General features: G+C 42.5%; 1 protein-coding gene across 5 annotated transcripts in view; it reads left to right on the top strand.

Moving 5' to 3' along the window:
* The window catches only part of sdr16c5a (short chain dehydrogenase/reductase family 16C, member 5a), a 46,572-nt gene that overhangs the window by 14,536 nt on the left and 26,036 nt on the right, over positions 1-6,000 (top strand). The gene's annotated exons all lie outside the window — the stretch shown is intronic.

Below are 6,000 nucleotides of genomic sequence, written 5' to 3'. Positions count from 1 at the left end.
GCTCTGAGCTGTGCAATACACACCAATGTTAAAGGCAGAAATATTATCCGTAGTGTAATGACGGCCGATATCAGCGCTACTTCAGGTGGACCGGCAGAAGTTTGATTCAGCATTAGCAGGACTGCTGTGACGAGCGGAACATCTTAACGCTGATTGGCTGACGCAACTATGACTCGCGTGTTTTGATGCTGGAGTTGGAAAATTTCAACTTGTGCGTCGAACGCTGCGGCCGACGCGCCGTTTGTGGTGCCTCAACGCGTTTGTCGCACTGCCCACTGGCTAATGCGCGTCTACGCAGCTTCTAAGCAGCTGTGTTTTGACTTTGCATACAATTTCGACGTGCGTCGAAATCTTGACGTGTTTGGTGTGAACACACCACAACAGCTAACATTAACTTCCTCCTCTGTTTGATTTCCACATGGATCTGATTTTGCGTGAAGGAAAATAGGCTGCTTTGCCTGGGAACTTTAACAGTCAGTAGGGCGGGGCATGCTGGGGCCAAATATATTCAGTACAACTATTATCTCTGGATTTAGGGTGGTCGTCCGCTGATCGGAAGGTTAGTGGTTGGATTCCAAGCCCCTGTGGTCTACATGTCAGTGTCTTTGAGCAGGAGAGAATGTGAATGTAAACAGACACCATGTATGAATGTGTGTGTGGGTGAATGCTGGCTTGTGTTTAAAAGCAGTTACAGTGGTCGTTAAAGCTAGAAAAGTGCCAAATAAATGCAGCCAATTTACTCCCCCCCCCCCCCCCTATTGGCATGTTTTTCCAAAAGACTAATAGTCAAGAGTTTACTGCTTCCTTTAGATGCTATTAGGCTCGCGCCCCCTCTGATACCTGTGGTGCTGTGGTACGAGTCCCGTCACATTTTCCGAATTTTGGCATCAACTAAAGTATCGACGTTCATGACGTCCCTGAAGCACTTAACACTGAAGGGAAAATGGCTTTTATTCACTTAACTTGCGCTATAGTCACTGACAGTATCATGTTGTTCAATCTGTGGAGAAGAGAGGCAGTCTCTCTTAAAACCCATCAGGATGTGAAAGTTTCAAAGCCGTTATGAGAACGTTAGAAACCTGGTTGACGTCGCTAATACAGAGACAGATCTGTTGTGTTGTTCTGGATGTTTTTGTTTAAATATCCCTCTGACGCTCTCATCGGTGGGAATATGTCCTCCGGGCTGCTGTCTGCTTGTTTGTTTACCTTGTGCTGCCCAGAGGTTGCATTACTCACAACACTGAGTCAGAAAACTGATGGTTTCAAGCCCCACGATGAGTTTGCCCCTTGTGCACCCAGAGCGCAGTGAGCCACGATGAGCATCCAGTGACCATGGGGCAGTTTTTACAAGCGAAGCTAAAGCTATGCTGACGGACCCGCAAAACAAACACTGGGCCCTGAATGCCACAAGGGACATACAACGGTCTAAAGATATATGAATAATTTATATGTAGAAGTCGTAGAAACTGCGTAAGAAATGTGTATTCATGATCAGAGAGTGCTGCACACGGCGAGAACGTCAGAGAGAGATTCATCTAAAAACGGTTATGTCTCTATTAACAATCGCAGGATTTACACACAGCAATAACAATTACAAAGACCATGAAAGCAGCTAGACAGGTTGTTTCAGCTTGGTCCTATGAACTCCAACTAGCAACAGCTTTTGTGTCAACTGAGGTACTTGGAATGGATACATGACGTGTTACGGATGGGTTAGCACGGAGGTCGGCAACCTGCAGCTCGAGAGCCGCACGCGGCTCTTTAGCAATGCTCTAGAGGCACCTTGAAGCTTTTTTTTTAAAAAAACTATGAAAATGGAAAAAGATGGGAGGAAAAAATATATATATATTTTGTAGGGCTGGGCAAAGCTGAAAAAAATGATCGCGATTAATCACATGATTTTTCTTCAATAAAACGCGATTAATCGCATTATGCGCCAAATTCAACAATGAAGTAAAAAAAATTGTGTATTGCATGCTTTTATTTTTAAGTAATGTTACCAGAACAATATAGCAGCACTCTGGAGCAACAACAAGTTAACAGACATACATATATAGTTTATAAATATTTTTTTCTTTTTTTTCTGAACAGGTACTGTTCAGCAGTAAGGGTCCCTGTGAGGGACAAACCACTCCTTCTTTGGTCCATGTTCAGTCTGTTGCTTACCTTTTTAAAGATGTGAAAGACCAGCAATTAATTCACTTCATACAAAAGCAATAAGTGCTTTTTATGTCTTTTTATGTCACAGTTTTTCTTACTCAGTGAAAAAAGTCTAGTCTGTGTTGTCTTGAACAAGTGCACTGACGTCTGGTTGAATGAGGTAGAGATGTGAAGGACAGATGACAGATAGCAGCGGCTTTGCGCATGCGCGATTAATGTTCAATCAGGGGACGTAGAGCTTGCAGCGCAAGGCTGCAGGTGGTCTGACCGCTTTGTGAGGCGACTCGCTCGCATGGTGCTCGTTGAGGACAGAAACTACAGAACAATACGTGCTTTCATGTCGGGCTTAAGGCTGATTTATACTCGGGTTTTACGCAGAGGCGCAAGCACGCAAGACACGCATGGCCGACCTTGCGTGGTCAAATGGGCCATTTTGCGTGCTTGCGTGCGTCACCCCAAATTTCTGACTGTCTGTCAAAGCAACGCAAGCCCACAAGGCTGTGATTGGTCCGCTAACCACTTGCCCAGCCCTAATATTTTGTTTTAACATGGTTTCTGTAGGAGGACAAACTTTCTTGACTTTTTCCAATGCTGTAAAAATGTGTAGAAAAATATACATTTTTAACATTTCTATCAACGATTTGCGTCATTGCGTTTTTTTTTTTTTTTGTCCAATATGGCTCTTTCAACATTTTGGGTTGCCGACCCCTAGGTTGGCACCATAGAGATGATGGTGATTGAATATGTTCTTTGTGAATAAAGTCCCACAACAGACACAACAGTCATGATTTTAAATGATCAACCTCACTCATAGCATTCTTTATAGTTTGTAGTGTGTGTGTGTGTGTGTGTGTGTGTGTGTGTGTGTGTGTGTGTGTGTGTGTGTGTGTGTGTGTGTGTGTGTGTGTGTGTGTGTGTGATGTAAGGTATGGCAAGGTAGACAGTCTTCATATAAATATAGTCCAATTCAAAAGGTTCTCCTCTGGTCTCAACCCAAAACTACTTATTACATCCATTATTTGGACGGGAACATAATTAAGGAAACGATGAAACAAACTGCACGACTTCTGTAAAGAGATAAATATAATACTTGCTATAATTCATACTTCCATTGACTGCAGTACAGCTGTATTATACAGTGATATGGGGAATATTAGAATATTGCGTTAGACTTAAATTTGTTGACACTCAAGATGAAAGGACTTTGATTATGGGGACCCTATTTTACAGAAAGAAGGTTGATTAAACTGCTAATAAGCAGATTATTTCCCGTTTTAAAAACATATTCCATTTTCCACATAAACAAATGCCACCATAAAATAATTGCACTGAAGCCATTGATCATTGCACTATGAAGACTTTATGGTTACAAACGGTCCTCTACAGTACTCTGCATAAAAGGAATTATACCTTTGGTAATTGAAAACCTACTAAACAAAATGCCCAAATAAAAATCATCGATTGATGATGTCCAAACAACATAAATAAGTATTGTATACTTGACCAATGCATGCAGAGGCGGTCCTCAACGTGACACCTCGCCATGTAGGCCTGTTTCTTTGTTTGATGGTTGATCATGTTGTGTATTCAGAAAGAAGGCAGGAACAGTCCTGAAATATGTAGTTTGGTGGTCGTCTAAGAGGTTTCTAGACTTCGAAGAGGCGCCTAGTCCACTGAGAGGCTGGTCACAGAGACACACATCATGGTGCATTGGGGCTGCACGGCACACCTGCCATGAGCTCCTTGTTTTTTTTTAGAATCAGAAAAGTTATCAGCACCTATTCAGCCCCCAATGTCCCACTTGGCCCGGACCAGGGCTAGCTAGCTAGTTAGCTGTCGGACTGTTAAATGGAAGGTGGTATTCATATCCCATGAAAGGATAGTCTCAGGTAGGCTACTACCTGTCTAGAGAGACGAACACGGACTGTGTAAAGGAAGGTTTGAATCATTTATCTTATCTTTATTGTAGTGAAGAAATAGTCTGAACTGTGTCCCAATGTCGCTGCACAGATAGATATGTTCCATGTTTCTGTGCAGCAGATGGATATCAGTGTTTCCCCTAGGTTTACAGCTTCGGGTTAAGGGGAATCCTCGACGACACCGACAATGACGCAAACACCAAAAGCATTGCTTTTTCTGTAAATAACATCTTTTTGTGACTCCATCTGTGCTTTTATAAATAACAGAATAAAGAAAATTACAATAACTTTCAATTAAACCAAATTGACCCGTCAGACCAGAAAAAGAAAAGAAATTGCAATCACTAAAATAACATGATATCTGTGCAAAAAATAAATAATATGTAGTTACTACTAAATAGCTCATTTTGGAAAACTAAAAGCAAATTACAAAACAGAATGAGTAGATGTGTGAGCATCAGGTTGTATCAGTGTTAGTAGCTGCAGTGAGCTGCTTTCCTCTACACATATTTTTAAAACGGGGTTGTAGACTTCATACGGCCGCTCTAGTTCACGCACCATGTTGAGATGAGAAAGTACCGATACTTAAAATATGCAAAATACTTAATACCGATACTTAAAATATGCAAAATCGTATCGTTTCTATGGGTATCGCGGTACTTTGTTAGTATCGGTATACCGTGCAACATTGATGGAGACTTACCGGAGATTGGCTTTTGGCAAAACGCCAAAAATCGCAGAGTCGCGCATGCGTAGCGTAATCTGTTAACGGCGTACCGTGAACATTTACCCGAAAGTACAGGCATTTCTCCATCTATTTATTAATGACTTAGTTTTATGTCCGTGTACTTTGTAATATGTGAAGCCAGCAGTTCATTGTTGGTACAAGACACAAGCACTTTGGCTTGCTTTACTCGGAGCTGCTCTGGTGCTCCTTGCAGGAAGGCTGTTGCCATCTTCAACCTGGAAGCGTTTAAAAGATATAGTTGTCTGCTTTTCACGCAACATATTTTTCTACGCTCTCTGCCTGCTGCTGGGTGCTCAGCGCTCACCTGTGTGTGTGTGTGTGTGTGTGTGTGTGTGTGTGTGTGTGTGTGTGTGTGTGTGTGTGTGTGTGTGTGTGTGTGTGTGTGTGTGTGTGTGCGCGCGCGCGTGTGTGTGCGCAAGTGTCTGTGCGCATCGGAACGGAGCAACGCCGTGCGCGATACAGAGCGCAGAGAAGTGTTTATGCGCGACCACGTAGAGACAGAAATGACAAGCTGTCGTGTAGATCCGATCAATAAAATACGGCCGTTTAGTTTGTTTAATAACAGAACAAGGTGTAGACCTGTTCTATAGGAAAGAGAACCGTAAATTACATTTTGTGATCTGGCGATATAGAGAAAATTACAGGGGGCGGGGGGTTTCTTCAGGGGCGCCCCGCACCCCTAATATAATGGTAAGGGAAACACTGGATGTGTGCATGTTCCAAATCCAAGTCTTTGTTACGGCATCAGTTTGCACACTTTCCCCAATGGACAGAAGGCTATTCACCGGTTTTCCTATTGACCTTCAACAGCTCCCTTTAACATACCTTGTTTCATGTAAGGATAGATCAGAGGAAAGATATGTATTTTAGATCATAAGGTGAACTGTTTTTTAAAGTTGAAACATAGAGGTTGTGTAGTTCCAGTCAGGTTACTTAACCTGGTCCAAGTTAAGTATGGTCAGTTCACCGACATTTATCAAGGGAACCTGAACCCATTTCACCGTGAACATCTGATTACAACTTTCTCTTGAATGACTTTATGGGACTTTTATCCTGAAAGAGTTTGTCAGCTGGTGAGATTTTCTTAACCGGAGAATATTAGTATAAATGGATCACTCTGCCCGAGTTGCTCTCTCCCCCATATTTGCCAAAGATATGTGAGAGCCTTATCAG

Source organism: Clinocottus analis, unplaced genomic scaffold, assembly GCF_023055335.1.
Source record: "Clinocottus analis isolate CAN_PGR_092001 unplaced genomic scaffold, fCliAna1.0.p SCAF_11, whole genome shotgun sequence".
Classification (NCBI taxonomy): Eukaryota; Metazoa; Chordata; class Actinopteri; order Perciformes; family Cottidae; genus Clinocottus; species Clinocottus analis.
The sequence above is the reverse complement of the archived record's forward strand: the minus strand, read 5'-3'. Positions and strand labels throughout refer to the sequence as shown.